Raw genomic sequence first — 15,904 nt, 5'->3', positions numbered from 1 at the left:
ATCGACAGTTTGCAAATTGTTGGACACATCCTATGTGCACATGAGGAGATGCACTGCTGACAACGATGATTTTAGGTCTCACGTAAACAATCCAATTGGCCAGCAAACAAGCATTTTGCTGTGTCTCTAGCTGGTCTGTGGTGTGTTCCTTAGCTTGAATATCGGCCTGTTTACAGGGGTAGAAAGAGCCGAAATGTTTAGAAAAAATACTCAATAGGAGATAACGATTTGACATAACACACACGGTCCACATGCAGGACAGTGGCCATGACTGATAACAATGTGGCTCCATGAGTCGCCTAAAGCTGGGTATATTCCACAATGAATGAAAGAGTGGAATCAGCATTACTCATCAGATTTCAAGCCCCGGAGCTTTCTAGGCATCGCGCTCCACGTGGCCTATTATTACAACGCCGGCTAAGTGAGTATGTGTTCAGTAAATAGTTACTTTCCTTGTCACCCTGATTAACCTTCACTTTAAGATGGAAGTCAGCGTTTCATCCAAAAATGTCTTCCGGATGGAGACGTTGCTTTTTTTTTACCCCATAGATCACTTTTTAGCTTTGCTTTACAGACTGGAACAAAATAAGCGGAGCTATCTCATTGTCATTAATAGCTGAGCAAGTTACAGGGTTTGTCTAATCAGCAACAACCACTAGCATTGTGCTATCTGTGGCGTTACATAGGACTGCAGGTGTACATCTACTACATTATCTGTACTCAGAGAGTTATCACTGTGTTATCTGGGGTGTTACATAGGACTGCAGGTGACATTGGCTACATTATCTGTATCCATAGAGTTATCACTGTGTTATTGGTGGTGTTACATAGGACTGCAGGTGACATTGGCTACATTATCTGTACCCATAGAGTTATCACCGTGTTATTGGTGGTGTTACATAGGACTTCAGGTGACATCTATTACATTATGTTACACTGCTTTCCTGGTCAACGGCAAATCCATAAACTATAGATAATTTGAAGTCATTAATGCGTCAATGAAGGTGTCTCGAGGTGTGGGTGAAACACGGGTGGGTAGAAGAATTTCACAGAGACGGAGGAGGGGGTGAACAGAGATTGTGGAAATACAGGTTATTAACCACCATGGCTGAGGAATGTCCCTGTGTACACAGTAACGATAACATTGTGCTACAACACGCCACTCCCAGCTGCTGATATTAAACAGGTAATAGAGCCGCACGAACCTCCCTCAGCACATGGCAGGAGTGCTCTACGGAGGGATTTCCGCCTGCCTACAATGTAAAGGAGCCATTAAATGAGGTTTATACAGCTAACGTACAACTGGTCACAGCGGTTCAATCCAATGTAGCAGGAAAGAGTTGAGCGAGTCAGTGAATCTTTAGCCGCCGCAGAAGTGAAGTTGTGGTGCCGAGATAGAGGGTGCGACTGCTGAAATTGCAAAGCCATGGCTTTCGATGTGTTTTTGTAAGTCTTCCAAACCCAGATTGTGATGCTAACATGTTATAAAAGTGTCTACAGTCAATGAACATGACTGAACATGTATGCAACCCAACGAGAAATCGCGTAACCCAAGTATTTCATAAGTGCAGGGGAACAATGAGGTTTAATGAAGAATTGAGTTACCCTGGCACAGTTTTGGCAATGGAAGAAAAAGATTTCCAAAAGTGGTCAAACTGGTCACGAAATACTACATGGAAGGCAATGTCTCATCACAACGTGAAGGTTTTTGAAAGGTAGGAATCTTACGAAACATACATTCCCACACAAGATTAGAGCTGTGACCCTCGTATTAATTTCATCCGTCAGCACCAGTCACCTCAGGTGTCTCCTTCCCCGAATCCTTAAGTCGGCTCATTTTTCTTGACCGTAGAATTCCAAAAATGGTCAAACTGGTCACAACATATTACACGGAAGGCAATGTCTCAATACGACGTGAAAGTTTTTGAAAGGTAGGAATCTTATGAAATATACATTGCCATGCAGGATTAGCGTTGTGACCCTTGTATTAATTTCACCCATCGGCACCAGTCACCTAAGGTGTCCCTTTCTCCGAATCCTGAAGTCGACTCATTTTTCTTGTCCGCCCAATTCCGAAGGTGCAAACTTGTCACACAAGAACTAGTCTGTGAAAATGTAAAGCACCTGATTGAGATTGATGAAGCTTCATATTGTCCCCAATTTACAGTTGTATGATCAATTTCCAGAGCACTTGACCAGTCGTCGACCCGAACAATTAAGTGAAGAGCTGTGTAAATGAATGAGATGAAGGTCAGAGGAACGGTCATTTGTAGACATGATGTTGAGCAGGAATGATGCAGCCGAGTAACTCAATATCTATTAGAAGTAAAAATGATATATATTGTGGGATACATCTTACTCGGCCATGTATTCAGGGTCATTTTTCTCGCTGACATCTCCATGCTAATAACAAAGTGACTCAACGTAGGAAAAATTTCCTAAAACTGGACCTCAAAATCATTCAGAAATATAAAACCATCACTTGGCCATAAGAATCGGTAGTCAATTATAATATTTCCAGGTTAGATGTCCAGTCTCTAATTAATTAGAACATGAGTGAGTTTGTGATGTGAGGACCAAAGATGGCTTCCTCGCTAAGAAAATGTGGTGGTCAAAGAAAGCCACTCTGCAGAGTGGCTACCATCCCACACATGGCCGTATCATCTCCAGAGAAAATGACCTCTTAGGGGGAATTTCATTGCATATAATAAAAAAGACAGCAAAGTAGACCAGTGCCACCTGTGCTGGGAATTAGCCGAGTTATGGGCAAACTTGGTGACACCCTTAGGATGGCTTCCGTTGGACAAGACTCTTCCACTACCTGGTAAACTAGCACAATCTCTCACTATCGTTGAAGGAATCCACATGTCACATGGTTCTTCCTCGCCTTCCTATATACCTGGCCTGGACCCTTTACTCTAGTCCCAAACTACATTTCCATCCCATAAGTTGGGTCTTTGTGGCAAAAACAATCTTGCAGCTGAACACAACTCATCCCATAGAGGTTGCCACACTTTTCTAGTCCCTTGGAACTTGTGATGCCTACACTTGACAGGTACATTGACTACTCCTTACGTACCAAAACTAGAGTTGAGCAGAACCCTGGTCCACAAGTCATGTCAGTAGTCCGTGGATGCCAAACAAAAGCCCTATGAGTCTTCTTCTACCTGACCAGATCCCCAGCATCTCTTCTGATTACTAGGACTGGTGGGAGGTCAGCATTGCAGTGTGAAGCTATGTGTGAGTCAGGTCCGACAGCCATGGACAACCGATATAGCTGCTGGAAACTTTTTGATCATCTCTAGCCGAAACCTTAGGGTCCATTACAGCCCTTAATATGCCAAGTCACACACTTTTTAAGCCTACTTACTCCATCAGGACAAGGTCCCTGGAACAAAACCTACCATTGATCTTGCCTTTGATATCTCTGAGACGAGGATTAGACACCATCCACATGGGTACAGTGGAATTAGCACTAGATCTTGAGCTCTAGAAACTTAAGGAACTACTCTAGGAGTCCACACATGTGGGCCATGAAAGTTCTACAGAAGTCTTCCTTTTGGACCTTAGAGGTTATTCATCTGTGGTATCGAATACAGGGACCAGCAATGCCCCAGTCAGCGCACACAGACCTTACTATGGAGCATAAGAGGTCCACACTCTGTGTTGTAACTGACTACGGAGGTTTATTTACATACATATGAACATGGAGTCACGGAGGAAGTTGCTACTTCCTCCAAACAATAATCTTATTACTGCCTTGGCTTCAAATCAGCAACCACTTTGACTTTTGTTTCCTGGATTGGCGGCACAAAAGTTTTTCCTGAACTGTATAGTGAATAATTACACTAAAGTTTAGCTTGGCGGAAAATGACGGAAAATGATATCACCGTTTAAGGAGGGCTTCGAAGCCGGAGGTAACGTAATGTCCAAGTTTCCCAAGCGCCGACCGCTGAAAGAGGAATTTATGTTTCTCAAGAATAAAGTTACGCCAAAATGCAGGTAATTTACATAAACCTGGTGATGGCTCTCTCATAACTGTTAACGAATTTGCCCCTCGGGTCTCGCCATGCCCCAAATTCGCTCAGTTTGATGCAGTTCGCTGAGACTGCAGTAGTAACGCCAAACTTCTGAAAAGTTTTACGCAACTTCGAGTTGCAGAAATTATTTTGCAAAATTTCAAGTTGTTTTGCAACAGAATCCTAGTGAAAAAAAACAAAACACCTTGATGAATCAGACCCTTTATCCTTAGGGCATTCGTTCATAACTAGGTTTCAGTCATCTCCGTCTTTAGCTGTCATCATTATGTGTAAATTGCACAATTCTCTAGAGAAAGGTTTCACTTCAGGACATGAATTTCTGAGCCATCCAAGATCTGTTATAACCCCAGCTGGAAAAGGAAAGAGAAAAAAAAAGTGACCGAGAGTCCAATGATATTACAAAATATAACAAAACATTTTATTGGATAATAAATACAGGCAAGCGAACCCTGTAGTTATTAACAAGTGGTTTGGAATTTATAAGCACATAGTAATTGTCCAAGGAAGATTGCAACAGCGATTAACCTTAAATTAATACCAATGTATAGAGGGGCTCCAAAGTCCTGCCCCGACGCGCGTTTCGGAAAGTCTTCGTCAGGGGGGCAGTTCTTATGTGCAATCTTTACTATAACCCCAGCTGGGCACAGACACTTCACTTAGATGATATCTCATGGTTGGATAGGATTGCAGTCATTTAGGTCTTTAATTCTGCTCAGGCGTCCATTGCGAATACACATCGGACAACCCAAGGTGTGATTACAGCTTGCAAGAATAGTAAAAAAAAACGACATTGCGTTCTTTTCATAACTTCTATTAATTGTAGAGGAGAATGAGACGTAATCTGGTGTGACGCTCTCCAAGGGTGGACGGACTCCCACCAGTAATTCTGCATTGCAATGGGCGACTTTACCAATTTTTGTCCTCCATTGTTTCCATCCACATATAAGAATGTGTAAACCTTTAATTCCAGAGGAATATCTCCCCCGCAGGGACATGACTAGAGAGGCAGATTATAATCTCGCTGAGCCGTTGAGTCAGGCGGCAGGCTTGGGCAGGAATCCTATAAAATCACTAAATTCAGTCCTGTGTGCGAGTATATATATTACACAACAAAACAGAAAACCAATGAGAAGTAATATGCAAGACTCACAGATGGCTCTACCTCTCGCACGGCTGCTCTGTCAACATCTCCCTTTAAATAGTATTTTACTTTCATCTTGGAAATGGGTTGACTTTGCACATTCTTTGCTTCTTTCTGTTCACATCTCTCTCTAAAGCATTCCTCCTGGCTTACTCCGATTTATAGCAAATGTGGTTATGTGGTTATTTTGGCAAGAAACCAAGGTAAGGAGGTGAAGTTACAGCAAGTTTTCTATAGTTCTGGCCACTGGAAACCATCACTTCTGGCAGATAGGACAGTGTGAATGTATCACTGACAAAGCTGCACACTGAGATATGGAGAGGACTGGAAACAAAAATCCAGCACAGGACCCTGGATATGATCCAGTAGGGAGGAGAGTGAGCAGCTCCGATTTATTACTTTATATCTACCTGACTGCACAACATCTCACAGAAGTATTTACATAGTGTTACTAACACACTGCACCAAATCCTGAAGAACAAGAACTCTGTTATGCTAGAGTGAAATAATAATACTGCCCTATGAACAAGACTGTAATTACTATAATACTGCCCCTATGTATAAGAATAGAACTACTATAATACTGCCCCCTATGTACAAGAGTATAACTACTATAATACTGCCCCTATGTACAAGAATATAACTACTATAATACTGCCCCTATGTACAAGAATATAACTACTATAGTACTGCCCCCTATGTACAAGAATATAACTACTATAATACTGCCCTATGAACAAGACTGTAACTACTATAAAATTGCCCTATGAACAAGACTGTAACTACCATAATACTGCCCCCTATGTACAAGAAAAAAACTACTATAATACTGCCCCTATGTACAAGAATATAAGTACTATAATACTGCCCCTATGTACAAGAATATAACTACTATAATATTGCCCCTATGTACAAGAATATAACTACTATAATACTGCCCTATGAACAAAACTAACTACTATAATACTGCCCCTATGTATAAGAATAGAACTACTATAGTACTGCCCCCTATGTACAAGAATAGAACTACTATAGTACTGCCCCCTATGTACAATAATATAACTACTATATTATTGTACATAGGGGCAGTATTATAACTACTGTAATATTGCCCCTATGTACAATAATATAACTACTATAATACTGCCCCTATGTACAATAATATAACTACTATAATACTGCCCCTATGTACAAGAATATAACTACTATAATACTGCCCCTATGTACAAGAATATAACTACTATAATACTGCCTCTATGTACAAGAATATAACTACTATAATACTGCTCCTATGTACAAGAATATAACTACTATAATACTGCCCCTATGTATAAGAATAGAACTACTATAGCACTGCCCCCTATGTACAAGAATATAACTACTATAATACTGCCCCTATGTACAATAATATAACTACTATAATACTGCTCCCTATGTACAAGAATATAACTACTATAATACTGCCCCTATGTACAAGACTATAACTACTATAATACTGCCCCTATGTACAAGAATATAACTACTATAATACTGCCCTATGAACAAGACTATAACTACTATAATACTGCCCCTATGAACAAGACTAACTACTATAATACTGCCCCTATGTATAAGAATAGAACTACTATAGTACTGCCCCTATGTACAAGAATAGAACTACTATAGTACTGCCCCCTATGTACAAGAATATAACTACTATAATACTGCCCTATGAACAAGACTAACTACTATAATACTGCCCCTATGTATAAGAATAGAACTACTATAGTACTGCCCCTATGTACAAGAATAGAACTACTATAGTACTGCACCCTATGAACAAGAATATAACTACTATAATACTGCCCCTATGTACAATAATATAACTACTATAATACTGCCCCTATGTATAAGAATAGAACTACTATAGTACTGCCCCCTATGTACAAGAATATAACTACTATAGTACTGCCCCCTATGTACAAGAATATAACTACTATAATACTGCCCCTATGTACAATAATATAACTACTATAATACTGCCCCCTATGTACAGGAACATAACTACTATAATACTGCCCCCTATGTACAAGAATATAACTACTATAATACTGCTCCTATGTACAAGAATATAACTACTATAATACTGCCCCTATGTACAATAATATAACTACTATAATACTGCCCCCTATGTACAGGAATATAACTACTATAATACTGCCCCCTATGTACAAGAATATAACTACAATAATACTGCCCCCTATGTACAGGAATATAACTACTATAATACTGCCCCCTATGTACAGGAATATAACTACTATAATACTGCCCCCTATGTACAAGAATATAACTACTATAATACTGCCCCTATGTACAAGAATATAACTACTATAATACTGCCCCTATATACAAGAATATAACTACTATAATACTGCTCCTATAAACAAGAATATAACTACTATAATACTGCCCCCTATGTACAGGAACATAACTACTATAATACTTCCCCCTATGTACAAGAATATAACTACTATAATACTGCCCCTATGTACAAGAATATAACTACTATAATACTGCCCCTATGTACAGGAATATAACTACTATAATACTGCCCCTATGTACAAGAATATAACTACTATAATACTGCCCCTATGTATAAGAATATAACTACTATAATACTGCCCCTATGTACAAGAATATAGCTACTATAATACTGCCCCTATGTACAAGAATATTACTACTATAATACTGCTCCTATGTACAAGAATATAACTACTATAATACTGACCCCTATGTAAAAGAACATAACTACTATAATACTGCCCCTATGTATAAGAATATAACTACTATAATACTGCTCCTATAAACAAGAATATAACTACTATAATACTGCCCCCTATGTACAGGAACATAACTACTATAATACTGCCCCCTATGTACAAGAATATAACTACTATAATACTGCTCCTATGTACAAGAATATAACTACTATAATACTGCCCCTATGTACAATAATATAACTACTATAATACTGCCCCCTATGTACAGGAACATAACTACTATAATACTGCCCCCTATGTACAAGAATATAACTACTATAATACTGCTCCTATGTACAAGAATATAACTACTATAATACTGCCCCTATGTACAATAATATAACTACTATAATACTGCCCCCTATGTACAGGAATATAACTACTATAATACTGCCCCCTATGTACAAGAATATAACTACAATAATACTGCCCCCTATGTACAGGAATATAACTACTATAATACTGCCCCCTATGTACAGGAATATAACTACTATAATACTGCCCCCTATGTACAAGAATATAACTACTATAATACTGCCCCTATGTACAAGAATATAACTACTATAATACTGCCCCTATATACAAGAATATAACTACTATAATACTGCTCCTATAAACAAGAATATAACTACTATAATACTGCCCCCTATGTACAGGAACATAACTACTATAATACTTCCCCCTATGTACAAGAATATAACTACTATAATACTGCCCCTATGTACAAGAATATAACTACTATAATACTGCCCCTATGTACAGGAATATAACTACTATAATACTGCCCCTATGTACAAGAATATAACTACTATAATACTGCCCCTATGTATAAGAATATAACTACTATAATACTGCCCCTATGTACAAGAATATAGCTACTATAATACTGCCCCTATGTACAAGAATATTACTACTATAATACTGCTCCTATGTACAAGAATATAACTACTATAATACTGACCCCTATGTAAAAGAACATAACTACTATAATACTGCCCCTATGTATAAGAATATAACTACTATAATACTGCTCCTATAAACAAGAATATAACTACTATAATACTGCCCCCTATGTACAGGAACATAACTACTATAATACTGCCCCCTATGTACAAGAATATAACTACTATAATACTGCTCCTATGTACAAGAATATAACTACTATAATACTGCCCCTATGTACAATAATATAACTACTATAATACTGCCCCCTATGTACAGGAATATAACTACTATAATACTGCCCCCTATGTACAAGAATATAACTACTATAATACTGCCCCTATGTACAAGAATATAACTACTATAATACTGCCCCTATATACAAGAATATAACTACTATAATACTGCTCCTATAAACAAGAATATAACTACTATAATACTGCCCCCTATGTACAGGAACATAACTACTATAATACTTCCCCCTATGTACAAGAATATAACTACTATAATACTGCCCCTATGTACAAGAATATAACTACTATAATACTGCCCCTATGTACAGGAATATAACTACTATAATACTGCCCCTATGTACAAGAATATAACTACTATAATACTGCCCCTATGTATAAGAATATAACTACTATAATACTGCCCCTATGTACAAGAATATAGCTACTATAATACTGCCCCTATGTACAAGAATATTACTACTATAATACTGCTCCTATGTACAGGAATATAACTACTATAATACTGCCCCTATGTACAAGAATATAACTACTATAATACTGCCCCTATGTATAAGAATATAACTACTATAATACTGCTCCTATAAACAAGAATATAACTACTATAATACTGCCCCCTATGTACAGGAACATAACTACTATAATACTTCCCCCTATGTACAAGAATATAACTACTATAATACTGACCCCTATGTAAAAGAACATAACTACTATAATACTGCTCCTATGCACAAGACTATAAGGCCGGGGTCACACTGGCGAGGAATACGGCCGAGTGAGAGGCGCTAAAAGCATGCATTACACACGGACCAATGATTCTCTATGGGGTCCCTCGCACCAGCTGTAGATTTCTCATCCGTATTCTACGCTCCGTGCCAATCGCAGCATGCTGCGATTGTCAGCGTACTACGGCCGTAGTACGCCAATGCAAGTCTATGGGTGCGCAAAAAATACGGATTACACACGGACCACACATGTGACTTGCGAGAAATACGCACCCGGTGTCTTTTAGCAAAGCCGGCAATTCAGTGCGCTATACAGTAAACTCACACTGACAGGTTTAATAAAGAAAGAAAGAATAGATATAGACACATAGAATACATATATATATATATATATATATATACACACATATATATATATATATATGCATTCTATGTGTCTATATCTATTCTTTGGTTTCTGTTAGAAACCCTGTCATAGGGCTCCATTATATGTCCATTTTGCAAGCCTGCGAGAAAATCTCGCTATACGGATGCCATACGGATTACATACGGATGCAGACATGCGCAAAATACGTGACCACACCTTGATTACGGATGACATACGGAGCACTGTTTAGGGGCCATTCATCCGTATTACGCATGTAAAATACTGACCGTATTTTGCGTCGGTTAGTGTGACCCCGGCCTTACTACTATAATACTGCCCCCTATGTACAAGACTATAACTACTATAATACTGCCCCTATGTACAAGAATATAACTACTATAACCTCCCCACAGCCACAGCACATCCCAGCAGCATCTTCATCGCTGACAGCTTTCTCTCTGAAACAGCTGCGCGCTTAATGATGACGTCATCCAGCTGCGCTGTGTCACACAGGAAGCGCAGGGCAGGACGGCCTCGGTCCCTGGAGGTCCGTGCCGCTGCTAAGGCCTGTTTCACACTTACGTTTTTGTTCTCAGTTGTCATCCGCCAAAAAGGTGGAGAACGGATCCGTAGTCGTCGAAACACCACCGGGAGCCACCGGACCGTTGGTGCGCCGGGAGAGCTGTAAAAAAATAGCGCCAATATAGCAGGGAAGAGCCGCGATATCGCGGGGACGGGAAGAGCCGCGATATTGCGGGGATGAGAAGAGCCGCGATATCGCGGGGACGAGAGAGAGAGAATTTTAGCGGCTCCCGGAGGGGTTAATCCTGAAATTAGCGGACTGTCAAAGCAAAAAAACGTTGCAGGGTCCGTTTTATCCGCCCGGGAGCCGCTAAAATCTTGGCGGATCCGTACAAAAGCAGGTGTGACGGATGACCATCAGTCAAGATCCGCCAATAATGTAAGTCTATGGGTGTAAAAAACGGATCCGCCCCTTTTTTGGTGGATCCATTTAAAAAAAAATTGGCGGATCTTGACTGATGGTAAAAAACTGATGTGTGAAACAGGCCTAAGCTGCAGGGATCGCTCCCCGCCCGCCCCACCTCCGGGGCCCCGATGCAGCCGCACCAGCTTTACATGCGGGCAGTGTTAGCCACAGCCTGCGGCTAACACTGCCTGCTATTAAAGCGAAATGCGTATTCGCTCCTCTCCACGCCCATGGGGGCTTGGGGAAGCGTGAATGTTCATTTCTCTTTAGCAGCGGGGACAGGCTCGTGTCCAGCTGCTGCTCCGCTGGCACGGAGCGGGCCCCCCTTGACTTTGGGGCCCCATAGGAGCTGGGTGTGCCGCTATTAGTGACATGCCACTGGCTGGGGGCCCCTGGAGCAGGGGGGGGCCCTAGGCAGATGCTGGCCAGTATGCCCGCAGGGGTCAGTGCCTGGGCCCACCGGGGAATCTTCCGGTTCTCCGGTGGGCCAGTCCGACCCTGATTGCAGCCATTTGGTAATTTCAAAAAAGTTTTTTTTTTCTTGTCTCAATAATGTACACTCTGCACTCCCCATCTTGACTGAAAAAGAAATATAGAAATTTTCTAATTTATCACAAAAGAAAAACTGAATACTTTTATTTCCTTATAGGATTTGGCACGTTATTGTCATGGTGCACCCTTAGGCCAGTTTCACACGTCAGTGTCTCCGGTACGTGTAGTGAGTTTTCTCACGTAGCGGAGCCACTGACACACGTAGACACATTCATGTCAGCGTGTTTTCACGGACCGTGTGCAAAACACGCTGACATGTCCATTTTTGTGCAACAGCACGGATCACACGGACCCATACAAGTCAATGGGTCCGTGTAAACACGTACCGCACACGGATGCTGTCCGTGTGCGTTTTTAAAAGTCAAAGGGTTAACATTGAAAATAGTTTTTCCAATACATGGACACGGACACACGGATGGCCTACGTAGCCACACAGACACGGATCGCTCTGGTTCCGGTACCGGAATTATCTGGACGTGTGACACCGCCCTTACTCTGCATTTTTTCGGTCTTTGCGTCACTATATTTGTTTTTACTTCATTCTATCCTCTCATGAGTGAAACTATATTGGGGCTAGAAGCTCCAAACCAGCTGGTCGCACATCACAGGTTATGTTAGTCTTGCTAAAGCTGAGCTCTGTCTTTCTGCCTGTGACTTCAGGCGCCATTTTGTGTCACCTCCTCACGACCCGACTACACCATTCATACTGGTTACCTCAGGAATATGCCTCCACTGCGCATGCGCTCACAAGCCTTACCTGGTAACAGGGACATAATATAATCTGCTAACTCTGATTGGTCGCTGATTTGGCGGGAACTGAAGAGGCGAGTAAACAAAAATGGCGTCAGGTGAGACGCTGTGTGAACTGGGTGTATACACACGCTCGCTGTGCGTGCTGCACCACCGCAGCCTCCTCCTCAGCTTAGTGACTGCACTCGTCGTTCTCTCACATTTCCCTCACAGCAGCGCCACCTGCTGGTGAAAGTGTATGGTCGCTTCCCGCCCACTGCTGCCTGCGCGTGACGTCACTGGCTCCTGAGCGTTGCTAGGATCAGTTAGTTGGAGGAGCGGAGGCCTCCATGGCGGCTGTACACGGGGAGCAGAGCTGTCCGCCGTCTCCCGGAGCTCCACCGTGTGCGGGGCTTCATGTGGAGAAGCGGCCGCCACAGAAATGTAAATACTTGTAATGTGCGAGTCCGGGAAAGTGCAGAGGAGGGACTACAACTCCCAGCAGCCTGCGCCCCTGCCGCGAGGGGGGACTACAACTCCCAGCAGCCTGCGCCCCTGCCATGAGGGGGACTACAACTCCCAGCAGCCTGCGCCCCTGCCGTGAGGGGGACTACAACTCCCAGCAGCCTGCGCCCCTGCCGTGAGGGGGCACTACAACTCCCAGCAGCCTGCGCCCCTGCCGTGAGGGGGGACTACAACTCCCAGCAGCCTGCGCCCCTGCCGTGAGGGGGAGTACAACTCCCAGCAGCCTGCGCCCCTGCCGTGAGGGGGCACTACAACTCCCAGCAGCCTGCGCCCCTGCCATGAGGGGGACTACAACTCCCAGCAGCCTGCGCCCCTGCCGCGAGGGGGGACTACAACTCCCAGCAGCCTGCGCCCCTGCCATGAGGGGGACTACAACTCCCAGCAGCCTGCGCCCCTGCCGTGAGGGGGACTACAACTCCCAGCAGCCTGCGCCCCTGCCGTGAGGGGGGGACTACAACTCCCAGCAGCCTGCGCCCCTGCCGTGAGGGGGGACTACAACTCCCAGCAGCCTGCGCCCCTGCCGTGAGGGGGGGACTACAACTCCCAGCAGCCTGCGCCCCTGCCGTGAGGGGGGGACTACAACTCCCAGCAGCCTGCGCCCCTGCCGTGAGGGGGGGACTACAACTCCCAGCAGCCTGCGCCCCTGCCGTGAGGGGGGGACTACAACTCCCAGCAGCCTGCGCCCCTGCCGTGAGGGGGACTACAACTCCCAGCAGCCTGCGCCCCTGCCGTGAGGGGGACTACAACTCCCAGCAGCCTGCGCCCCTGCCGTGAGGGGGGACTACAACTCCCAGCAGCCTGCGCCCCTGCCGTGAGGGGGAGACTACAACTCCCAGCAGCCTGCGCCCCTGCCGTGAGGGGGGACTACAACTCCCAGCAGCCTGCGCCCCTGCCGTGAGGGGGGACTACAACTCCCAGCAGCCTGTGCCCCTGCTGTGAGGGGAGACAATAACTCCCAGCAGCCTGTGCCCCTGCTGTGAGGGGAGACAATAACTCCCAGCAGCCTGCGCCCCTGCCGTGAGGGGGGACTACAACTCCCAGCAGCCTGCGCCCCTGCCGTGAGGGGGGACTACAACTCCCAGCAGCCTGCGCCCCTGCCGTGGGGGGGGACTACAACTCCCAGCAGCCTGCGCCCCTGCCGTGGGGGGGACTACAACTCCCAGCAACCTGTGCCCCTGCCGTGGGGGGGGACTACAACTCCCAGCAACCTGTGCCCCTGCCGTGGGGGGGACTACAACTCCCAGCAACCTGTGCCCCTGCCGTGGGGGGGACTACAACTCCCAGCAACCTGTGCCCCTGCCATGAGGGGGGACTACAACTCCCAGCAGCCTGTATCCCTGCTGTCTGTATGTGTCCGTTGCTCCGCTTTGCCCCTGCTGTCTGTACAGTCATGGCCAAAAGTTTTGAGAATGACACAAATATTATATTTTCACATGATCTGCTGGCCTCTGGTTTTTATGTGTGTTTGTCAGATGTTTTTATCACATAAACAAATATAATTGCAATCATATTATGAGTAGCAAAAGGTTATATTGACAGAATGAGTTAATGCAGCAAGTCAGTATTTGCAGTGTTGACCCTTCTTCTTCAGGACCTCAGCAATTCTCCCTGGCATGCTCTCAATCACCTTCTGGATCAAATCCTGACTGATAGCAGTCCATTCTTGCAAAATTAATGCTTTTATTTTGTCTGAATTTTTTGTTTGTCCACCCGTCTTTTGATGATTGACCACACGTTCTCAATGGGATTAAGATCTGGGGAGTTTCCAGGCCATGGTCCCAAAATCTCTATGTTTTGTTCCCTGAGCCATTTAGTTATCACCTTTGCTTTATGGCAAGGTGCTCCATCATGTTGAAAAAGGCATTGTTGATCGCCAAACTGCTCTTGGACGGTTGGGAGAAGTTGCTCTTGGAGGACATTCTGGTACCATTCTTTATTCATGGCTGTGTTTTTAGGCAAGACTGAGAGAGAGCCCATTGCCTTGGCTGAGAAGCACCCCCACACATGAATGGTTTCAGGATGCTTGACAGTTGGCATGAGACAAGACTGGTGGTAGTGCTCACCTGGTCTTCTCCAAATAAGCCGTTTTCCAGATGTCCCAAACAATCGAAAAGGGGATTCATCAGAGAAAATGACTTTACCCCAGTCCTCAGCAGTCCACTCCCTGTACCTCTTGCAGAATATCAGTCTGTCCATTGATGTTTTTCCTGGAGAGAAGTGGCTTGTTTGCTGCCCTCCTTGAGACCAGGCCTTGCTCCAAGAGTCTCCGCCTCACAGTGCGTGCAGATGCACTCACACCTGCCTGCTGCCATTCCTGAGCAAGCTCTGCACTGCTGGTAGCCCAATCCCGCAGCTGAAACACTTTTAAGAGACGGTCCTGGCGCTTGCTGGTCTTTCTTGGGTGCCCTGGAGCCTTTTTGGCAACAAGGGAACCTCTCTCCTTGAAGTTCTTGATGATGCGATAGATTGTTGACTGAGGTGCAATCTTTCTAGCTGCGATAGTCTTCCCTGTTAGGCCATTTTTGTGCAGCGCAGGTCAAAGCGCAACTAGCGCATGATCTGCGCACCCTATGCTAAAGATAGGGTGCGCCGATCGCAGGCGCCGCTGTCCGCTAGGAGGCGGCGCTACAAGCAAGGGGCGGGCACGCCGGGCAGAGAGCCGGCTCGGGGGCGGAGCTACCCCCGGCCTTGCGTGCGCTTAAAAAGCGCTAATGTGAAACCAGCCTTAGAGATAACCATGGTTAACAGAAGAGAAACAATGATGCCAAGCACCAGCCTCCTTTTAAAGTGTCCAGTGGTGTCATTCTTACTTAATCATGACAGATTGATCTCCAGCCCTGTCCTCA

General features: G+C 44.2%; 1 long non-coding RNA gene across 1 annotated transcript; it reads right to left on the bottom strand.

Annotated features, from left to right (window-relative positions):
• Window positions 1-2,627: 2,627 nt before the first annotated feature.
• Window positions 2,628-12,998, bottom strand: LOC141094090 (uncharacterized). The gene is made up of 2 exons (XR_012233022.1): window positions 12,562-12,998; window positions 2,628-4,390 (listed from the first exon to the last, which is right to left on the bottom strand). It is a non-coding gene; the product is annotated as an uncharacterized lncRNA (long non-coding RNA).
• Between the last annotated feature and the right edge of the window lie 2,906 nt (window positions 12,999-15,904).

Source organism: Dendrobates tinctorius, unplaced genomic scaffold (genome assembly GCF_039654945.1).
Source record: "Dendrobates tinctorius isolate UK_male_01 unplaced genomic scaffold, ASM3965494v1 ptg000063l, whole genome shotgun sequence".
Classification (NCBI taxonomy): domain Eukaryota; kingdom Metazoa; phylum Chordata; class Amphibia; order Anura; family Dendrobatidae; genus Dendrobates; species Dendrobates tinctorius.
This window is presented reverse-complemented; position numbering and strand designations above follow the sequence as displayed.